This window comes from Oncorhynchus mykiss, chromosome 8 (assembly GCF_057628025.1).
Source record: "Oncorhynchus mykiss isolate SJ-2025 chromosome 8, ASM5762802v1, whole genome shotgun sequence".
In the NCBI taxonomy this organism is placed as follows: Eukaryota; Metazoa; Chordata; class Actinopteri; order Salmoniformes; family Salmonidae; genus Oncorhynchus; species Oncorhynchus mykiss.
The window spans coordinates 63434470-63457544 of NC_143029.1; the positions used below are offsets into that span (position 1 = coordinate 63434470).

The 23075-nt window shown below is 39.4% G+C and overlaps 1 long non-coding RNA gene across 1 annotated transcript; it reads left to right on the top strand.

Moving 5' to 3' along the window:
* Positions 1 to 21053: 21053 nt before the first annotated feature.
* Positions 21054 to 22519, top strand: LOC149982069 (uncharacterized). Its single transcript, XR_016482545.1, has 3 exons — positions 21054 to 21163; positions 21330 to 22065; positions 22208 to 22519. It is a non-coding gene; the product is annotated as an uncharacterized LOC149982069 (long non-coding RNA).
* Positions 22520 to 23075: the final 556 nt, after the last annotated feature.

Below are 23075 nucleotides of genomic sequence, written 5' to 3' on the forward strand. Positions count from 1 at the left end.
TCTTTGCTGAAGAAAGTCACTAGGGACGGGGGGCCCGCGTCAAATTCATCATTGGAACCACTTGATATGATTGGTCAAATAAAGACCTTGGGACCCAAATGCATAATGAGGGCTCTAACTCCCCCTTGTGGTGGTCTGGAGCAATGAAGCCGTGATGCTGGGTACCTCTAAGTCCCGCGGTGCAAGCTCACAACTTTTAAAGGAGGAACCCCTGTACACTGCATATCACATATCACCTTTACACTGCATATCACATATCACAATACACTGCATATCAGACAGTTGAGTTAACCCTGGTGCTGTAGCTGCATTTTCTGTCTCACAATCTTACTGTTTTCAGTCCTGGTTGGTAAGGTTTTATGTAACGTCATTTCCACACTGTCTGGCATTGTTTCATTGGTACTTATTGGGCTGCTTTACATGTTAAGAGGTTTTCATGTTAAGTATATGAACAAATCAAATCACATGCTTATTTTCTTCTCCTTCACAGGTGATACCTTAGAGGATGATATTACTCCAACCAGTCCTGAGGAGTATTATTTAGAGGGTAGCAGAGTTAAGATCTCCTGTAACTATACAGTAAGATCAGATCTGTCTGCTGTGGTACAGACAGTACCCTGGATTAGGTGTCCAGTTCCTTTATATAGTATATAATCCATATAAGGTGAGAGGTGATCCACAAGACATTCGACTGTCTGTAAATCTGAATTAAGAGCGAAACCGTCTGGATCCCCTCTGCTGAAGTGACAGGAAACCCAGAAACACGGTACAAAAACCTTTAAAATGTATCTCACACAATTAAATGGAGAGAATCTACCTCCAACACCACCCAGTGGAGGGAATGAGAGATGCAGTATCACTGAAAAGAGGACAAATGAGAGGAGAGGAGAGGGAAGGAGAGGCCATGAGAGGTGAGGAGAGGAGAGATTGAGAATCTTTATAGCAACTGTACTTTGGCGTGGAGTTTGTAGGTGAACTAAACAGAAATGATCAACTGTAAACCTAGCAGATGAAGATAGTTTGGAGTATTCAGCCTCTGTTGTACTATTAGTCAGTTTGACTTCCAACCCCAGCCATGTTGTTCATCTGGTCATTTATTATGTTCTCAGTAATAGGTAAGTTATGGCTTTCAAAGTAGTGTCATGTTTTCTGCTTAGAAAATTACAACAATACATGTTTATTTCAGTAAACAAATGACTCAATTTTAATTCCTTCAAAAATGCAGGTGACACCTATGAGCAGAATATCGAGCCAAACCAACATGGATCTGGAGATCTCCTCTGCTGAAGTGACATACTCTGCTCTGTACTACTCTGCTCTGTACTACTGTGCCCTGAGTCCCACAGCAACAGGAAACCCAGACACACTGTACAAAATTCTAAACTGAAAACACTGACATCCCCCTAAGATAAACATTTTCATTATTGGGTTTCCTTCAGTAGACAAAGAATATACATGTAGGCTGGAAATGTACAGTGAAATATTTTCAATAAACAATTATAAATGTTGTAACAAATGAAAAAGTGACAGAAACTCATTCGGAATTCTGAATTTGTTGCAGATGTATACTGTAGATTCTAGATATAAAGATGAAAACAAAAATACCCGTGAATGAATGGCCTCATGTTGAATAGATTAATTATCTTACAGATATGCCCTTCTAGCAATGTTTTCCCCAATGACATCACAGTAGACAAGTCAGGTCCTTCTGCCAACTCTGGTGCCCTAAAATCAAGAAAATAAATGGAGATAAATAACACAGTTTTATCTAATAACCAGTAGAGGGAGACTAAGGTAGTCATATTTCAGTGCAGCTCTGCATTTTGAGGATGTAACAGTGGAATCAAGCAGCAACAAGAAGTCTGCTGTTACTTCTGCTCATCTGACAACTCTCTGTATTTTGGGGTGGGTCTTCAAAGGTTTGAGAAGATACTTTTTTTTGTATACACAAATATTAGTGTGCTGTGTGTTATAATTTTAACTTCCAGTTTCAGCTGCAATGTCAATCCCCACATTTATTTTGCTTTTAGTAGTTGCATGTAAGTAATCTACTATTATTGGTGTTATGTTGAATCTTAACTAAATGTTGATGTGTTGAAAATAGATCTATAACAGAGTAGTAATAGAAGAATAACATATTTTGCATCTCTTGCAGGTGACAGTAATGGTCAGACCATTGAGCCAGGAAACCTGGTGGGTGGGTTTAAGAACCTATGTAAAGAGGAGGAGCAACATTGTATATGCCTACTTATCATTTCAAAGTCATAGCAGTGTTTTGGCCTTGCTGTGTTCGAAATAACTGTCACACGGAATGACGCTGGAGGGACCAAGCAGGTACGGGGAGTGAACATTTAATAAACAACTGACACAGACGAGACAGGAACAGTGTCAGAAACAGATACAAAGACAAAAAAACAATCAATGCAGCAGCAGTGAACAGAGCTGGGAACAGACAAATATAGGGGAAGAAATGAACATGTGATAAATGAATCCAGGTGAGTCCAATAACGTTGATGCGAATGACGAGGGAAGGCAGGTGTGCGTGATGGATGGCAGGAGTGCGTGATGCAGGGTAATCTGGCGCCCTCAAGCACCAGGGGAAAGGAAGAGTGGGAGCAAAAGTGACAGTACCCCTCCCTCTTGGGACGCCACCCGGCATCGCACCTGGGCGAACCTGCCGAGACATGGGCGCTGGGCAAGCCCGACGATCCGGCTGAGGAATGGGAAGGGAAGCTCGAAGATCCAGTGGAGAGTGACGTGGGATGGGCAACCTCCGAGCCAACCGAGGCAACGAAACCTCTCAAGCCAGCCAGGGTGTGGAAGCCCGACGAGCTGGCTAGGCATCCCCGGCTCCATCGGTGGCGACCCAGAGCCGATGCCAACTTTCCAACTGGAACGCCAGTGCTCCCCGATGCTTCGTCTGTATGGCTGCTGCATTCATGCTAAGATGAGAGGTTGAGAGATGATTCTCCTCTAACTGACTGGAACAGTGGGATGTCTTCAGATCTGCCTCCTGATAACACACTGTTACACCCATCACCATGTTTCTCTACCCAGTGTTTCTCCTCTCTGCACTTGTTGCTGAGTATTAGTCTGACATTACATACTTTTAACTGTCAAGTGTCATTTGAAAATAGCACTTCCTAGAAGAAATGTAAATGACTGATTCTGACTTTTCACTTTTTCACACAGAATATGAAATAATTTCCCATGAAGAGATAATGTTTATCTAAACATAACTTCATTACAGGTGGCAGTTATGAGAATGACATAAAACCAACTTCAGAGATAGAACATGGCATGGAGCGAAGCAGTGTTTCTCTGTCTCTCAACTACTCTGGCTCAGTAGACTATCTTCAATGGTATCGTCAATATCCCAGATCAGCACCCTAATTCCTGCACAAATATTGCTGTGCTGTGTGTTATCATGTTAACAGCACCCTAATTCCTACACAAATATTGCTGTGCTGTGTGTTATCATTTTAACTTCCAGTTGCAGCTACTACACTAAACTACAGTCTCCTCAAAGCCCTCTGTATTTAGAGCTAAACCTGAAGACCATCGACTGTCTGTTAATTTGAATAAAGAGAGGACCCATGTGGACCTGGAGATCTCCTCTGCTGAAGTGACAGACACCCTGCAGCCCAGAGTGACAGGAATCTGAGAAACACTGTATACAAACCTTTCATATGTGATTCATACAACATGAAAGAGAGATGCAGTATCACAAAAGAGAGGACAAATGAGAGGAGAGGAGAGATTGAGAAGCTTTATTGCAACTGTACATTGGGGCGGAGCTTGTATGTAAACTAAGCAGAAATGATCAACTGACAACCTTGCAGATGAAGTCCGGGTTATGTTGTGCTATTAGTCAGTTTGACTTCCAACCCCAGCCATGTTGTTCATCTGGTCACTTATTATGTTCTCAGTAATAGGTAAGTTATGGCTTTCAAAGTAGTGTCGTGTTTTCTGTTTAGAAAATTACAACAATAGGTGTTTATTTTTTTTAATGACTCAATGTTCATCTCTTCACATTTGCAGATGACACCTATGAGCAGACTATCGAGCCAAACCAACATGAAGTGTATGCAGAAGTGGGTAGTAATGTTCTTCTTTCCTGCAACTACTCCTCAGCAAACATTCTACTATGGTATAAACAGTCTCCAGGATCAGCTCCCCAATACCTTCTGCTCGTCCCGCACTACACTGGGATTGAACAGAGAGCTGATTCTCTTGACTCTCGCTTCTCTGGTAAACTGAACAAAGAGAAGACTCGTGTGGATCTGGAGATCTCTTCTGCTGAAGTGACAGACTCTGCTCTGTACTACTGTGCTCTGAGGCCCACAGTGACAGGAAACCTCAGAAACACAATACAAAAACTGATCCTCACGATACAAACACAGACAACCTGAATCTGAGAACCCTAGAACCTGAGTCTGAATAGCTCTTAATAACTTCCATCCATTATATTCCCTTCTTTTAATAGGAAAGTAATTGCACGTTCAACTGCCAGTGACCAGACTTTACATTCAGAAATGAAATGATGTGAATATGTAATGAAAATCAGAATATTTTCAAATGACTAAACATTCTAAAATTCTCTCATATAAATACAATTTATTCCATCTTTATAGTGATTTATTAAACCAAACCTTCCTCACCATTAAGAGCCATCATTGAATGGGTTTTATGTCATAGAGAGGAGATACAAATGATCCTGTTCAAACTGTACATACAGTGGCTATTTTAGTATGTAATTCTAGGTAGGGAAAACTCCCCACTTGCTTTGTAGATGCATGCCAGCAAAGCTACTACACAACACAACACTAAAGAATCCTTTAATTGCACCATAACTGTGATAAGCAGTGCCCACAAACTGTTCGGGCCTACATAAGCTTAATGTATTCTGCTTCGGTATGATGGAACCTTCTCTCTCATTGGTTCTATCTAATTAATATATATTTTTATTATCACTCACTTTATACTTTTTTATCTTCCAGAGTGCACAGCAGTCCATGTCCAACAGCAACCAGGAAGTGTGATTGCTACAGAAGGAGGATTGGTGACACGGAGTTGTCAATATACCACCACTGGAGCTAATAATATTCAATATCTCTATTGGTACAAACAAGAAGCAAATGATTTCCCTACATATATGCTTAGAAGTTATTCTATTGGATCTGGAGGCAATGCTGTAGGGTTCAAGGAGAGATTCATTGCAAGTCTAAATGCAAAGACACAATCAGTCCCTTTGACGATCCAGAGGTTGCATCTGTCCGACTCTGATCTGTACTACTGTGCCCTGGAGCCCAAAGTGACAGGAAATCTGCCAACACTGTTCAAAAACTGCTATATATTCAAGAGGAGGAGCTAAACTAAGCAGACCACATGGGGATATAATTTAGTCTGTCACATGGGAGTGGTACGTCAGTGTTACTGAGAGAGCTGCTGAACTTCAACCATCATGTTCCTCTATCCACTTTTATTCATTTCTGCACTTGTTGGTGAGTTTTCTCAATGTTCATTATAGCCACTGTTTAATTAAACAAGGTTCAAAATTAAATAGTAACACTGATAGTGAGCTGCAGTTCGAAACGTTAGAAAATAATGATGGTGGAGATTGATTTGTTCATATACCTTAATTAAAAATGAACAGAGTCAAGTACTGAGATTCAATCTCTTTTTCAGGTGTCAGTTACCACGACGAAATTCAACCTACAGCAAAGATAATGTATGGTGACAAAGGAGACTTTGTTACACTGTCTTGCAACTACTCTGGTTCACTATACAACCTCCAATGGTATCGTCAGTATCCCAGATCAGCTCCCAAATTCCTCCTCCTCACTACAGTCTCCTCAAACCCCTCTGTAGTGAACGCTACTCCTCCATACCCACATCTGTCTATTAAACTGAATAAGGAGAGAACCCGCCTGGATCTGGAGATCTCCTCTGCTGTTGTAACAGACTCTGCTCTGTACTATTGCGCCTTGCAGCCCACAGTGACAGGAAATTGAGAAACACTGTACAAAAACCTGACAGCTCAAGATAAACTCCTCTTATTCATATTTTAGGGCAGGGGTGTGGCTAACTACAGTAGGTTAAAAAAAAATCTCCAGCAACACAATTATTTTCCTTTGTGTACCGACATATTAGTAAATTACTGTATTCTTGTAATTCAATTAACTACTTTTTTTAGGCTAATGTATAGTTTATCTCTATTATTGGATTTTAGAGTAAATACCTAGATCTTTCCTCATTTTAAATACATCTACCTTGTGATTTTTCCAACACCTCTTCACATGATGTAAGTGTCAGTGTTCCACAGACCATCAGCCAAACCAACATGAAGTGTATTGAGAAGAGGCTAGTAATGTTCAACTTTCCTGCAACTACCCCTCAGCATACAGTGTACTGTGGTAAAAACAGTATCCAGGATCAATTCCCCAATTCCTCCTCTTCATCCTTCATGCCTCTAGGACTGTATTGAGAGTTACACCTCCATACTCTCACCTCACTGTTAAACTGAACAAAGAAAATATCTGTGTTGATCTGGAGATCTCCTCTGCCGAAATTGCTCTGTACTACTGTGTTGTGACATCCACAGTGACAAATTATTTATTGACCTAGCAGTGAGCGGAAATGTATGGAATTACAAGCATCTGCTGTCTCCTGTAACACCACAGTGTTATCTAGTGGAGTCTCTAGTGAATAAATCAAATGTACTTATAAAACGTCTTTGTTTCTACATTGTCAGCAGGAGGAGCTAGAGTATACAACTCAGGATTAGATTATGAATCCTCAAGATAAAACATGATCATAGCCAGTTGATGCTGTGCTTTTCATCAGCAGCTGGTGTTTAATCTACACATCCTGCCATCTACAGTGTTGTTCTGTTAACTTTTTGACTTTTTGACTCTTTGACTTGACAGGTAAGTAATAACTTTTTCATCGAAACTGAGTGTGATTATGTTAAATAACATTTTCCAGCATGTTACTAGAATAAATGTCAATATTTACACTTGTGCATGATTTTCATACTATTCTTCATATCCAATCACATATCCAATGTAGTTACTTGAGCCTGGAGGATCTTTTGTGCATTTTCAATACACAAAAAAATAGTAGAATTTTATGATAATGTCCTGCTAATAATTCCTGTTTTCATAAATGTTTTCCAGGTGGCAGTCATGGGAATGACATTACTCCAACATCAGATAAGGTGTTCATTTTTGTTCATTGTTTTCACCTGTGTCATTTTCTGACCTGGTCTCATCAGCTCCTTATTTAGTTCTGTTCATTCTGTTTGTGCCTTTGTGGGGTATTGTTCAATTTGACTCTACTAAGCCTTTTCCTAGCTCGTTTGTGAGAACCTGTTAATACCTTCAGTCCTAGTTTTGATTCACCTGCCTGTTTGCCTACCTGTGTATGACCATTTGCCTGCTTGTGACCACGATTCCTGCCTTTTGCGAAGGGAAATAAATACCTGCCGCACTCTGCGCGTGAATCTACACCTTTTTCTCCCTGAGTATTCATTACAACTTGTTTTCACTCTTTTCACTGTGTCAAATAACACTAACCAGCATGTTACCAGGATACATATTAATATTTGCACTCGTGGGTGAATTTGATACTATTCTTCATATCCAATGTAATTACTGGCGACTTGAGTAATATTTCTGTGAATAATCTTTTATCAATTTTTAATACACTTCACTCAATAAAGATTTGAATTGTATGATCATTTCCTGATAATAATTCCTGTTTTCAGGTGGAAGTCATGGGAATGATATTACTCCAACATCAGATAAGGTGTTTGGTTTGGAGGGTGACGTCATAAAGCTGTCCTGTAACTACTCCTCTGCTAGTAGTTAAAATGTTCAGCCTACCACTGTTTTCAATGGCTGTCACTTTTATTATAAGGCGATATCCTCCCAGATTGCAGTTCCTAGGGCTTCCACTAGATGTCAACTAGATGGTTTTTGGAAAAATGAGCCAGAAATGGTAGTTTTTCAAGGTGGCTCCCATTTTGGCTGTAGTGTTTTCAAGCGCGTGGAAGAGAGCGCGTTCTTTGGTATTTTTCTCCGGCATAGACAATAACGATTCTCCGTCTTAAAATGTTTTGTTTATTTACATATTAGGGTACCTAAGGTTTGATAATAAATGTTGTTTGACTTGTTTGGAAAAGTTTATTAGTAACGTTTGGGATTAATTTTGTATGCATTTTGATGGGTGGATTATTGACTGAAACGTGCTAGCTAAACTGAGTTTTTATAGATATAAAGAAGGACATTATCGAACAAAATGACCATTTGTGATGTATCTGGGACCTTTTGGAGTGCCAACAGAAGATCATTGTCAGGACTTCTATCGAAGTCGGCTCCTCTCCTTGTTCGGGCGGCAGTCAACGTCACCGGCTTTCTAGCCATCGCCGCTCCAATATTTCATTGATCCATTTGTTTTGTCTTGTTCCCTGCACACCTGGTTTTCATCACCCAATCACACTGCATGTATTTATTCCTCTGTTCAGTCTCATGTCTTTGTGTGGAATTGTTTGTGTTACGTGTTTATTGTTTATTGTTGTCGCGCTATACTGGTAGGCTTATACCGTGTTGTTCACGAAGATGTTAAACATAAATTATTGTGACTGTTTTGCACTTTTGCCTATGGGCTGGAGATTTGACGCAGTTGCGTCAATCTGCTGGATTCTCCTTCCTCAATAATGTTTGCGCCTGTTCACAACTCTCTGCTCTCCTGAACCTGACTTCGCTACCAGTACGCACAAACCTGACAATCATCAAAGGTCAAGCATTTATTATATTGCTATTTCTGACTTTCGTGGCGCACCTGCCTGGTTGAAATATGCTTTTCATGCATTTGAATGCAGGGCGCTGTCCTCAGATAATCGCATGGTGTGCTTTCGCCGTAAAGCCTTTTTGAAATCTGACAGTGGCTGGGTTAACAAAAAGTTAACCTTTATTTTAATGTATTACACTTGTGATTTTATGAAAGTTAAATATTTATAATTCTGTAGTTTGAATTTCGTACTCTGCAATTTCACCGGATGTTGGCCAGGTGAGACGCTACTGCCCATAATAAGTTAAACTGAATAAAGAGAGAACCCATGTGGAGCTGGAGATCTCCTCTGAAGAAGTGAGATACTTTGCTCTGTACGACTGTGCTGTAGAGTGTTGAAGACAAAATTACTCCAGACAGAGATGTGTGGATGTTATGGAGGGTAGTAGTGGTCGACTCTCCTGTAGATATAACAGCTCATTAACCAACAATCTGTTATGGCACCTCCAGCACTCTTGATCTTCTCCACAGTTCCTCATAGTGGACTACTCTGGGATAATAACCAACACTGATATTACAAAATGGACCCTCACAAATGAAAAAGAGGACAACCGTGTGGGTCTGGAGGTCTCCTCAGCTGAAGTGACAGACTCTGCTCTGTACTACTAAGTAGCAGTTCTGAAGGTGACAAACCCCTTAGTTCTATGGTGGGTGGTGTGGAGGGTGATACCATCACACCATCCTGCAGCTACACTGGGTCTGTAAACAATCTACAGTGGTGTAATCAGTATCCCAGGTCTAAACCAGAATTCCTGATTCTCATCACGAAATCAGGTTTTGTCCAGAAACTTGTCAATCCTCGCCTTCCAGCTCAGGTTCATACAGACCGCGTGGATCTGGAGATCTCCTCTACTGAAGTAACAGATTATGTTCTGTAAACCTGTGCCATGGAGCACACAGTGACAGGAAACACTTCATCATACATAAAGCTGACAGTCTTACACAAATGTGCATATGGAATATATTGTATAGCATAGTATGGTATTGTGAATCTATTGAAAAAACAAACCAAGACAACAGCAAAAACTAGACATTTTCAGATAGAAATTAAGTCTAAAATAAACTGAGGAGGAGGCCAATAGGAACTGAAAACCCTTAACCACAAACCACAGAAGAAGAGTTACATATCCAGTTATCAGAGGAGGGGCCTCATTGTCAAACACTGATATAGGCTGGGTATACCTGCAACCATGAGGATGTCTCTGTAGAGGATCTACTCAGCTCTCTCACTGTCTTGTCTCTCAGTTGGTTTATCTAGTCTGTGTCAGGATGTCACTCATATTACTGTTGCTCCTCTCTGCATTTGTAGGTGAGTGCTGAGTTCTCATCTTAAACCAACTAACATTTTGAATACAGTGACATTGCTTTGTTCAATTAATGATTGCATTAAAAACTAAGTGGTATTTTACTGGAAAGTTTAAAAACATTTCTCTTGTCATACTTTATGGGCACCTAATCCATGTATTGTTTCTCATTTGGAATAAACATTAACACAATGACAATACTTATGTTGTTGCAGGTGATAGTATGGAGCAGGAAACAATAACTCCAGTGAAACCTGAAGTCAACGCTCTCCAAGGAACAGACATCACTCTCTCCTGCAACTACAAGGGCAAAGTTAATAATCTACAATGGTACCGTCAATACCCCGGATCCAGACCAGAGTGTCTTCTATGGATCCTACAAACCAGCAAGTATGTACAGAATACATCCATTACGACTCCACGACACACTGGTAGACTGAATGAAGAGAAGACCCGTGTTGACTTGATGATCTCCTCTGTTGAATTGGAAGACTCTGCTCTGTACCACTGCGCCTTGCAGCCCACAGTGACAGGAAACCCAGACACACTGTACAAAAACCTGTCAAGTCCCTTGGGGGTGAACAGTGCATTGTGTTCTAAACTATCAGGTATTATTAAAAAAAAACATTTTTTAGAGTACATTAATGCATATATGCTTTACTGCACCTCCACATTAAAACACATTTAATATAAATATTATTCAGGGAAAAATAATGAATATTTTCTGCATATTCCTGTTCTGATATAACATGATCAAAGATTCCAGTCTGAATAAATATTGAACAAAGAACATTTGTGGTGTTGTTTCGCTTCCTTTTAGCAAAGGTTCCCAAACTTTTTCACTCGGTGACCCCATTCCAGCATTGTGGAACATCACGCCATGTTAATTCATGTGATATTTGAGTGATACATTTTTTTACAATATTTATGGGATAAAAAAACATAATAAAAAAACTTTAGCTGACATGGGCTTGTTGATCTGTACATTGCTGACAAGTTATAAATAGCTCTCTAAGGTATGCAATGAATAACATGACAAGAAGAACTGATGATGCACTACCCATTTTCGACATTGCACCTTGTGCATTCTACTATTACAACTTTCAAGAATAAGATTAAAGCCAGACTGGCCGACCCCTCACCCCACAGTTTGGGAACCACTGTTTAGAGGATTCAGGGCAGTAATTGTCATATTATTCTTATTTTGGTTAACAGCATACATTTTGAGACAATATCAATAGAGGGCAGGCAGTTATGAGCTGAAATATCTATATTTAGAACTAAGGCAGAACCATGAAGATGACATTTAGCAGAATTCCAACCCAGAAAGACAGTTGAACTCAAATACCCGACGCCCTTTACTGTAGAGGTGGAGCTACAAAGCCAATTAGTGCTTTGACATTACAGTATGTAATCTACAAGATGTTTGAGGAGAGGATAGTGATACACTCTTATTGGACAGCGCATGAAGACAGTCATTCAGACCCCATGAAGATGTTTTACACAATTCTTCTTTTTTCAATGTTCTTTGGTAAGTGCACAGGTTTTGCATTGCAGTTTTCGATTGCACACATATATCTATATAGCATTTATGGTACATGAATTACGATATGATTCATTCAAAACATGTTTAACATTATTTATTTCAGGTAGCAGTTATAAGGAGGAAATAATATCAGCCACAACTGAAGCGCATGTTTTTGGGGGTGAGGGCATTACTTTATCCTGCAACTACACTGGCTCCTACAGTACTGATACTTTACTGTGGTACCAACAATACCCCAGATCTAAACCAGAACTCCTGCTCCTCATCACTGAAGGAGGGTTAAAGATACATAATGAATCGATCCATCCTCGCCTGTCTGTTAAACTGAATGAAGATAAGACCCATGTGGATCTGGACCTCTGCTGAAGTGACAGACTCTGTACTGAAGCCCACAGTGACAGGAAACCCATAAACACAGTGCAAAAACCTGACAACATATATTGTAAAAAGAAAGCCATAACAGAAAACATTTCACGTTGGTGTCGAGAGGAGGGGCTGTATAATCAAAGACCCACAAGTAGCTTACGGGATGTAATTGTTCAGGAAGTAGCTAGTTAGTCAGGTCTCTCAGTGCTGTCTATCGGTTTCTCAAAGGTCTACAAGATGTTTCCCTTCTCATTTGTTCTCTTTTCAGATTTTTTATGTGTGTTATTATATTAATTGAAATTGTTTAATTTAATCTTACAGTGAACGAACAACACAAAAACATGTTAATTGCACATTAATAATTTCTAAATGTCAGTTACAACTGCACAGTTGTACAGTTACAGAAGTTATTTGACCAAACATTTTTGTAGGAAACAGTTTTGGGGATAAAATAAACCCTTTGACTCCAGAAGAGCTTGTTCAGGAGGGAAGGAATGTCTATCTCTCCTGCAAATATGATGGCATTGTCTACAATCTACAGTGGTACCGCCAATATCCCAGATCCCAACCAGATTTCCTCTTGTACATTACACCAAAGTGGTCTTGTCTGACAGTTTCCATTGACAAAGTGGACAAACATGTGGATCTCTTCTGCTGATGTGACAGACTCTGCTCTGTACTACTGTGCCATGAAAACCACAGTGACAGGAAACAATGACACTGTACAAAAACCTGTCAAGAACCATAGGAGGAAACAGACATCCTGTTTGACATACTTAAGTAACATAACTACTGTATGTTAAGTTATGTGACAGCTCTTCTGTGTCTGTTATCCTCCTATGGACTCCTATCCTCCTATAGACTCCTATGGACTACAGTTATGAAGTCCAGTGACAAGGTTTTTCTATGTATAATAATGATACAATAGTTCCATCCAGTGTTCAACATTCTACCCAACAAGGTGAAACCAAGACATTGCTTGTATTTTCAAGGGCAAGTTACTAGTGAGAGTCAATAGGTGTCAGTGGAGTCTCAAAGTTTGCTTCTATTCCTTTCAGCTGGAGATATAAGGTTTTTCATGGGCTGTGTCTCAATCCACCACATCAGCCAATGGTGGTCTTCTGCATCGGCAGGGGAAGATGGCCAAGCTGCAGCGGTGTTTGTCAGACCATGAGACGTCCTGAAAATTGATCTTCTCACAAATATGTCTGTAGCGTCCAAACGTTTTGGCCTTTAAAATGTATATGACCACTCTATGGAAAGATGAGACTCTCTGTCGATGTGCCAACTTCTGTTTGTGGCGTACCACTAATGTGACCCCACTGTGGAAAGGGTAGATTCACAATGGAGAATTTAAGGGGTTAAAGGACAGACACTTAATTTTTTGCCATCTATGAATGTGTTATCATATCCGTTTCTATGGGATTTTGGTATTATAGGGCAAATTCTATATTTTATCAATTCATCTTATTATATATGTTTTATACCTAAAGGTGTTCTAAAATCCCAAATCAATTAGCTGAATGATCCATTCAGTATGTCCTGAGGAGAGATAGTTATGCAGAAGGGAGCAATATTGATGAGCTCAAGAAGAGGTTTGATTCCAGGCTGAATTACACTTCTAGCTCTGTCCCGTTGACTATCCAGAGGTCGCAGTTGTCTGACTCTGCTGTGTACTAATGTGCTGTGAAGCTCACTGTGACAACAGGATGAACAGCCCCCCTACAGAAACGAGTGTATCCTTGGCACCAGTGTAGAAAAAATGCAAGCCTTACATCTGTGGTGGGTGTGACGTTGTAGTATCTGGGATCTACATCTGTATATATTAGTTACTGTGCTGTTACTAAGCAGTAATGCATTACGGCAGTGTTACGTTACTACACCTAATAGGAAATGCACATGCGCACTGGGGTGCCGGGAACTGTAGAGCACGAGGGGTTTTGACTAAACGAAAACTAACTGTACTCCCGTCTCCTGCCTGGTCATTTCTCCACAACACAAATATTACAGACGTTAGCAGTGCTGTACACCTCACACAGTGACACACAGAAGGATATTTCAGAGGAGAGTGAATGCATGAAAACATCAGTCTGAAGATGGAGAAATCAATCAGTATGTTGATCATTCTGATTATAACTACAGGTAAACAACACCTAAACATTTGAACTCCTTGCATCCTTATCAGATTATTACATTATGGTATTGTTAGTAAAACATGTTTTGTTGGAGTAAAGTAATTTAAATGTGAATAAACTTAGTTGATTTCTAAAAAGTCTTAAAAATAAACATGTGTTTCAATCACTTTTATTATTTTATTTCCTCTGCAGTAATGGTATCTGGAGATGGAGTGACTCCTGACAAGGAGGAGTATACCCCCACTGAGGGATCATCAGTATCTCTGAGATGTACATATGAAACAAGCAGCAGCAACATCTACCTTTACTGGTACCGGCATTATCCTAACCAGGCTCCTCAGTTTCTACTGTATAAAAGTGCCAGATCATTGAGCGGTGAACACATCCCTGATAAGAGGTATCAATCCACAACATCCTGGACATCAACTGAACTGGTCATAACAAGCGTAACCCTGGCAGACACAGCTCTCTACTACTGTGCTCTCAGGGAATATACACAGTGATACAAAGTGTATAATACACCATACAAAAACCTGCAGACCAAAATGCTTTGATGAAGTGGAAATCATAATTAAACAGCAACCACATTTGATGTCATGATGGCAGAAGTTGTGATCAGAGAACTCTGGTCACACCTGTACTGTGTGCAATCATCAGGTGGTCTAGTTTTTCTCTGTCTTCAAATTCAATGCACTGTGAGAAATATGTATTCTTTACTCTTCAATCAGTAGTCCTCATTTTCACTTACCGTAGGCATTTTTTAAAATATTGGTTGGATAATTACTTGGGAATATGACAAAGCGCATAAAATATTATTATTTATTGTTGGCCCTATTCACAATTCACACAGCTTGGTGGTGTAGTATGAAAGTCAACCTGAAGGGGACAACCTAACAAAGCACACACACCCCTGAATCAAAGGATTCCATACAGACAGACACCCCCCCCCCCCCCCCCCATGGTCTACTACTGCATGTAATACAGAACAGCATGAAGCATCAACAGTAGAACAGAGGGTGTCAAAGATCTGTGATAGATAGATCAGCGTTGTTCTGCTCCTTACCTTTTCCACTTCAAACTGACTGTCTAGTCATGAGAAATTGGCTGATCCTGCACGTGCTGGCTGCATGCTGCTTTGGTATAACATCACTCTGTTCATCTGTCTCTTTCTGTGCATTTGTTCATTTAATTTATATACATTATTAATATATGTTGTGAAGATATATTTATCTTTCTTTTCAGGGTGCAGAGCAGAAGAGAATGTAAGACAGCCAACAGAAGATGTAATGGTCATAGGACAACAAACAACACTCACTTGTCTATTTGATACAACTTCTCAATCACCATATCTCTTCTGGTACAAACAACTAGCAAATATCAACTCCATGTTTATGCTGAGAAGGGATGTTCACGTGCAGACACTACTACTGAGTTCAAGGAGAGATTTGATGCCCTTCTGAATGTCACAGCAAAATCATTCCCCTTAAAGATCCAGAGGTTACAGCTGTCTGGATTTTAGAGTAAATACAAAGATATTTCTTTATTTCAAATACAACCATCTTGTAATTGATCTGTCACCTATTCATATTTGTCGGTGGCAGTTATCAGCAGACCATCCAGACAAACTAAAATAAAGTTTATGAAGAGGAGGGTAGTTTTTCTTTCCTGAAACTACTCAGCATACACTGTACTGTGGTATAAACAGTATACAGGATCAGCTCCCCAATTCCTCCTCTTCATCCTCCATGCTTCTAGGACTGTAGTGAGAGCTAAACCCCCATACTCTCACCTCACTGTTAAAGTGAACAAAGATCTGGAGATGTCCTCTCCTGAAGTGAGAGGCTTTGCTCTGTACGACTGTTCTGTAGAGCCCACATTGACATGAAACAAGAAAGAGAAACACTGTACAAAAAACATACGACACTCTGCACTGTAATGCTGTGCTGTGACCTCCACAGTGCTGCAGAACTTACTGACTCATTAGTGCACTGAATTTCATGGATTTACACGCATCTGCTGTCTTCTGTTAGACCACAGTGCCATCAAGTGGATTCTCTAGTGAATAAATCAAATGTATATGAAACGTCTTTGATTCTACATTGTCAGTAGGAGGAGCTAGAGTATAAAACTCAGGATTAGATGATGATTCCTCAAGATAAAACATGATACTACCATGAAGATCATAGCCAGTTGATGCTGTGCTTTTCATCAGCAGTTGGTGTTTCTTCTACACATCCTGCCATCTACAATGTTGTTCTGTTCACTTTTACTCTTCTTTGACTTGATAGGTAAGTAATTACATTTTCATTCAAACTGAGTATGATTATGTTGAGAGGTATTTATTCTTCAAATCAAAGACCATGAAGGTAACGCATGACATGAGGATACATGTTTTTTTTACTTTGAATTTTTTTTATCTTTACACTGCCTTTGGAATTAATTAATTATTCCATGTGGGTTTAAAGTAATATATATATAATATAATGTTTTACAGGTGTCAGTTCTGAAGAGGAATTAACACCCTACACTGATGTAGAAGTGGCTTCAGAAAGGGACAGAGTTACTCTCTCTTGTAACTATACCTCCTCTGTTAATACTCTTCTATGGTATCGACAATATCCCAAATCAGCACCACAGTTACTGGTTATGGAGTACGCAGATATTACACCAGGGTTCATTCTAAATCATGACAAAAATGCCAAACGTACGGATCTGAAGATCTCCTCTGCTGAAGTGACAGACTCTGCTGTGTACTTCTGTGCTCTGAGGCCCACAGTGACAGGAAACCCAGAAACACTGTACAAAAACCTAACATTGCCTGAGAGAACATTTCTGCTCTGTAGTTGAAGGTTTTATTTGACAATAATGCCATCAAGTGGAGTCAACATGCACCCGTTATATTATGTCAAGAGGAGGAACATAGTGTTATACATAACATGTCATGAGTGGAACTGATTCACCCAGAGAGTGAATGTTCCAAGAGAAGATCATTAGAGAAGTCTCTGTCTAACACCCAGTGACTATGATGCTGCTCTATTCAGTCTTTATTATGTGCACTTGTATGTAAGGATTCACTCTCCATTTACTGAATGTGTACTAACAGAATGTACACTGTTAAGTATTCATTACAATATGGTATTATCAATATCAAGAGGTAATACACTTTGAAACACCAAGTGTGGATATACTGTACGTCTACACTGTCTACATTGACTCAGTAATACATGTTGTTATTTTTTACAGGTACAAGTGTTGAAGACATAATTAGTCCAGACAGAGATGTTGTGGATGATATGGATGGTTGTAGTGTTCAACTCTCCTGTAGATACAACAGCTCATTAACCAACAGTCTGTTATGGTACCTACAGCACCCTGGATCCTCTCCACAGTTCCTCATAGTGGACTACTCTGGGATCATAACCAACACTGATAGTACACAATGGACCCTCATACATGAAGAAGAGGACAACCGTGTGGATCTGGATATCTCTTCTACTGAACTGACCGACTCTGCTCTGTACTACTGTACCCTGAAGCCCACAGTGACAGGAAACTTAGAGACACTACAAAGACCTAGAACATCTGATTACTGGGAGAAAGTTATCAACAGGCAGGTTAATGAATATTTCCTAAACACTAAACACCTCTATTCTAGCCCTAACTCTAACCCTAACTTCATGTCTAGATCAACTATAAAAGTTGTACTATTTCTTCATAATTAAATATAACATGAATGAAGTACCAGTGTATCAAATACCTATTTTTATACTCCTAATCATCCTTACACCTCTGAAGACTCTAGTCACTTCCATGCCAGTCAGAAGAACTACAGTCTTTTATCTCTGAACACTCAAAAGCAGCTTTATAAAAAGAAGAATAAAAGATAACATAAGATATTAAGTCAAAAATAGTCCCAAACCTCCTTTCAATAAATAATAAGTAACAGAAAGACTTGGTATTGTTGTATTTTATGTTGGACATTCAATAGAACACTTTGTGTTAGGTGTATGGTAAATTAATAAATAAAATTCAAAAAACAGCACAATTTCACTGTATTCACTTCAAACTTTTTTCTTCATAATGCAGTGTAATAGGAATGGAATAGCGTTGTTAAAAATAAATGAATGCATCAATACAAATATTAAACAAGAATTGCATGGCACACACATAAACAACACATTTGGTTGTTCAACAGCCCCTGTCTATGGAGGTAGGTGGAGCTACAACATTTTCTCAAATCAGCAAGACTGAACAATTATTTCAGAGAGAGATATTCAACTCTGCCTATGTTGTGTCAGAGTATTTTTGATATTAGCTGTGAGTCTATTAGCTGTGTTGCTGCTTTAATCATTTCTCATCCTCCTAGTCCCTGTTGGTGAGTGCTGTATTCAATTGGACATTTTTAATTTAAAACCCAGAATGTATTTCAATGTTGTCAAAAATACAATTATACTTCAGATTTGATTATCACTAAATTGTATTACAATGATGAGAAGGGGAAAGGTATTATCAACAGACGAAAATGTCAAAAACAGCAGCATGTTTTTCCTTTCTTGACAAGTAGCAGATCTGAAGATGACAAACCCACTAGGCCTATGGTGGGTGGTGTGGAGGGTGATACCATCACACTGTCCTGCAGATACACTGGCTCTGTAAACAATCTACAGTGGTATCATTAGTATCCCAGGTCTAAACCAGTATTCCTGATTCTCATCACGAAATCAGGACATGTCCAGAAACTGGTCAATCCTCGCCTTCCAGCTCAGGTTCATACAGACCGTGTGGAAAAACAAACAAAGACAAAAGCAAAAACTAGACATTTTCAGATAGGAATTAAGTCTAAAATAAACTGAGGAGGAGACCAATAGGAACTGAAAAACCTTAACCAAAAACCATAGAAGAAGAGATACATATCCAGATATCAGAGGAGGGGCCTCATAGTTAAACACTGATATAGGCTGGGTGTACCTGCAACCATGAGGATGTCTCAGTAGAGGATCTACTCAGCTCTCTCACTGTCTTATCTCTCAGTTAGTTTATCTAGTCTGTGTCAGGATGTCACTCATATTACTGTTGCTCCTCTCAGCGTTTGTAGGTGAGTGCTGAATACTCAGGTTAAACCAAATAACATTTTGAATACAGTGACATTGCTTTTATCAATAAATTATTGCATTATGTTTTAATTCTTTCTCTGTCATTCTTTATGGGCACCTAACCCATGTATTGTTTCTCATTTGGAATAAACATTAACACAATGACAATACTTATGTTGTTGCAGGTGATAGTATGGAGCAGGAAACAATATCTCCAGTGAAGCCTGAAGTCAATGCTCTCCAAGGAACAGACATCACTCTCTCCTGCAACTACAAGGGCAACATTATCAATCTACAATGGTACCGTCAATCCCCCGGATCCAGACCAGAATGTCTTCTTTTGATCCGACAAAGCGGCATGTATATTCAGAATACATCAATTACGACTCCACGACACACTGGTAGACTGAATGAAGAGAAGACCCGTGTTGACTTGATGATCTCCTCTGTTGAATTGGAAGACTCTGCTCTGTACCACTGTGCCTTGCAGCCCACAGTGACAGGAAACCCAGACACACTGTACAAAAACCTGTCAAGACACTTGGAGGTGAACAGTGCATTGTGTTCTGATCAATCAGTTACTATTTAGAGTACATTAATACATACATTTTTTTCCTGAATATCCACATTAATTGAAAGAGAAGCAAGAAAACACATTTCATGTAAATATTATTGAGGAGATAATACTTTATATTGTCTGCATTTTCCTATTCTGATATAACATGATCAAAGATACCAGTCTGAATAAATACAGAATGAAAAGCATTTGTGGTGTTGTTTTGCTTCCAATTAGCAGGGGTTCCCAAACATTTTAACTCTGTGACCCCATTCCAGCATAGTGGAACGTCACACAATGTTTATTCCTGTGATGTTTGACTGACAAAAAAAATAACAATATCTATGGGCTAAAAAACATAATAAAAAAAACTTGATCTGTACATTGCTGACAAGTTATAAATAGCTCTCTAAGGTATGAAATGAATAACATGACAAGAGGAACTGATGATGCACTACTCAATTTCAAAATTGCGCCTTGTGCATTCTACTATTACAACTTTCAAGAATAAGTTTAAAGCTGCACTGGCCGACCCCTCACCACACAGATTAGGAACCTCTGTTTAGAGGATTCAGGGCAGTAATTGTCTTCTTTTTCTTCTTTTTGTGAACAGCATACATTTGGAGACAATACCAATAGAGGGCAGTCATGAACTGAAATATCTCTACTCAGAACTCCAGAGAAATCCTGAAGATTACATTTAGCAGAATTCCAACCCAGAAAGACAGTTGAACTGAAATACCCGACTCTCTTTAGTGTAGAGAGGTAGAGCTACAAAGTCAATGAGTGCTTTAACATTACAGTATGTAATCTACAAGATGTTTGAGGAGATAATAGTGATACACTCTTACCTGACAGCACATGAAGCCAGTCATTCAGACACCATGGAGATGTTTTATGCAATTCTACTTTTTTCAATGTTCTTTGGTAAATACCTTTTGAAGGATGGTTAAAGACACATAATGAATTGACCCACACTCGAATGTCTGTTAAACTAAATGAAGATAAGACCCATGTGAATCCGGATGATCTCCTCTGCTGAGGTGACAGACTCTGCTCTGTATTACTGTGCCCTGCAGCCGACAGTGACAGGAAACCCATAAAAACTGTAGAAAGAAAGCTGTAACAGAAAACATTTCAAGTTGGTGTCAAGAGGAGGCGCTGTATAATCAAACATCCACATGTAGCTTATGGGATGTTATTGTTCAGGAAGTAGATAGTTAGTCAGGTTTCTCAGTGCTGTCTATTGGTTTCTCAAAGGTCTAGCAAGATGATTTTCTTCTCATTTGTTCCCTTTTTATCTTTCTTAGGCAAGTTATTATACAGATTTAAATATTTTTGTGAATGAACAGCAATAATCATAATAATTCCACGTTCATAATTGTTTTACATCAGTCACAACTTCGCAGTTCTACAGTTACAGTTACAGAAATTATTGTACAGTTACAGAAATGATTTGACCAAATATTTTTGCAGGAAACAGTTTTGGGGATTCAATAAACCCTGTGACTACAGAAGAGCTTGTTCAGGAGGGAAGGAATGTCCATCTCTTCTGCAAATATGATGGCACTGTCTACAGTGGTTCCGCCAACATCCCAGATCCAAAAAATATTTCCTAATGTAAGTCACACCAGAGGGGTCTATATTTAAAGCTACTCCCCCATCTCCTCATCTGACAGTTACCATTGACAAAGTGGACAAACGTGTGGATCCGAAGATCTCTTCTGCGACAGACTCTGCACTACCATGCCATTTTTTTCTACCTTTATTTAACTAGGCAAGTCAGTTAAGAACAAATTCTTATTTTCAATGACGGCCTAGGAACAGTGAGATCGCTATTCAGAAGGGAGCAATAGTTATGAGTTTAAGAAGAGGTTTCATTCCAGGTGGAATTTCACTTCTAGCTCTGTCCCCTTGACGATCCAGAGGTTGCAGCTGTCTGACTCTGCTTTGTACTACTGTGCTCTGAAGCCCACTGTGACAACAGGAGATTCAGTCACTGTACAACAACACAGGGTAGAGTGTTGTTCAGACAATGTCACAAACTTCTCAATGTTTGATGATACACAGAAAGAGGAGGAGACAAGGATTTCAAGGTAGTATAATGGCCTAGTTGATTCAGATTGGTATTACTCTTCTCCCACTGATCTCACAGTAGCAGACATCGAACCCTGGCTGAGGAATGTACTGATTCTTGCTGCATGTTGTTATGGTATGATCATATGTTCCTAATCTGTTTACTGCCTTTGCTCCAATCTCTTATTTTACAATACAATACTACCATTTTTTCTCCCTCAATCATGTTGTGACATGATTTTCCTCCTAACACAATTGTGTATTACATTATTTTCCAGAATGCAGAGGAGAAGACTCAGTCACCAGGAGATGTGATCGCTACTGAGGGAGAACAGGTCACACTGGACTGACAATTTGAGACTGTGGATACAAATCTCAACCTCTTCTGGTACAAGCAGGAAGCTGATGACTACCAAAAGTATACGTTGAAGCGGGCAACTTTTGGATCAGATAATGCCATTGAATTCCAGGGGAGATTCGATGCCCATCTCAAATTAACTACATTTAAATCAGCATCAAAATTAGTGCACTTGACGATCCAGACGTTGCAGCTGTCTGACTCTGCTGTTTACTACTGTGCTCTGAAGCCCACTGTTAAAACAGGAGATTACAACCCCTTTACAAAAACATACTGAGCTACACAATGACAATACACCTGTTTGTACAGTATACAACACCACTTTGAAATTGACACAGTCATTTTCTCACAACTTCCCTGATCCTACCAAGACTAGTGGTAGCAGATGATGATACTCATAGTGATGATGATGATGATTATGATGATGATCATGGTGATGATGATTAAGTAATTTTTTTATGCTATAAAGGTGCCTCACAATTCAGCTTGAAATGTGGAAATGTGAAAATACTGTATCTCATTTATTAGAAAATATTATTTTTGTTTTGGAATGTATCTTTAGGAGAGCAATACACAGTATTGTGTATAACACAGGAATGGAAAAGACAGCATCAACCACAAGGGGACAACATTATCAAGTTGATGTTGATTTCTATTCTGAAATGACTTGAGCAACCCCTCTGTGCTGTGCTGCATGGTCTTGGCCTATGCTGCACAAAGACATTAATCAAGAGAGCACCAGCTTCATACAATATAACATGTGTTTATGCTCTTGCTCTTGCTACAGT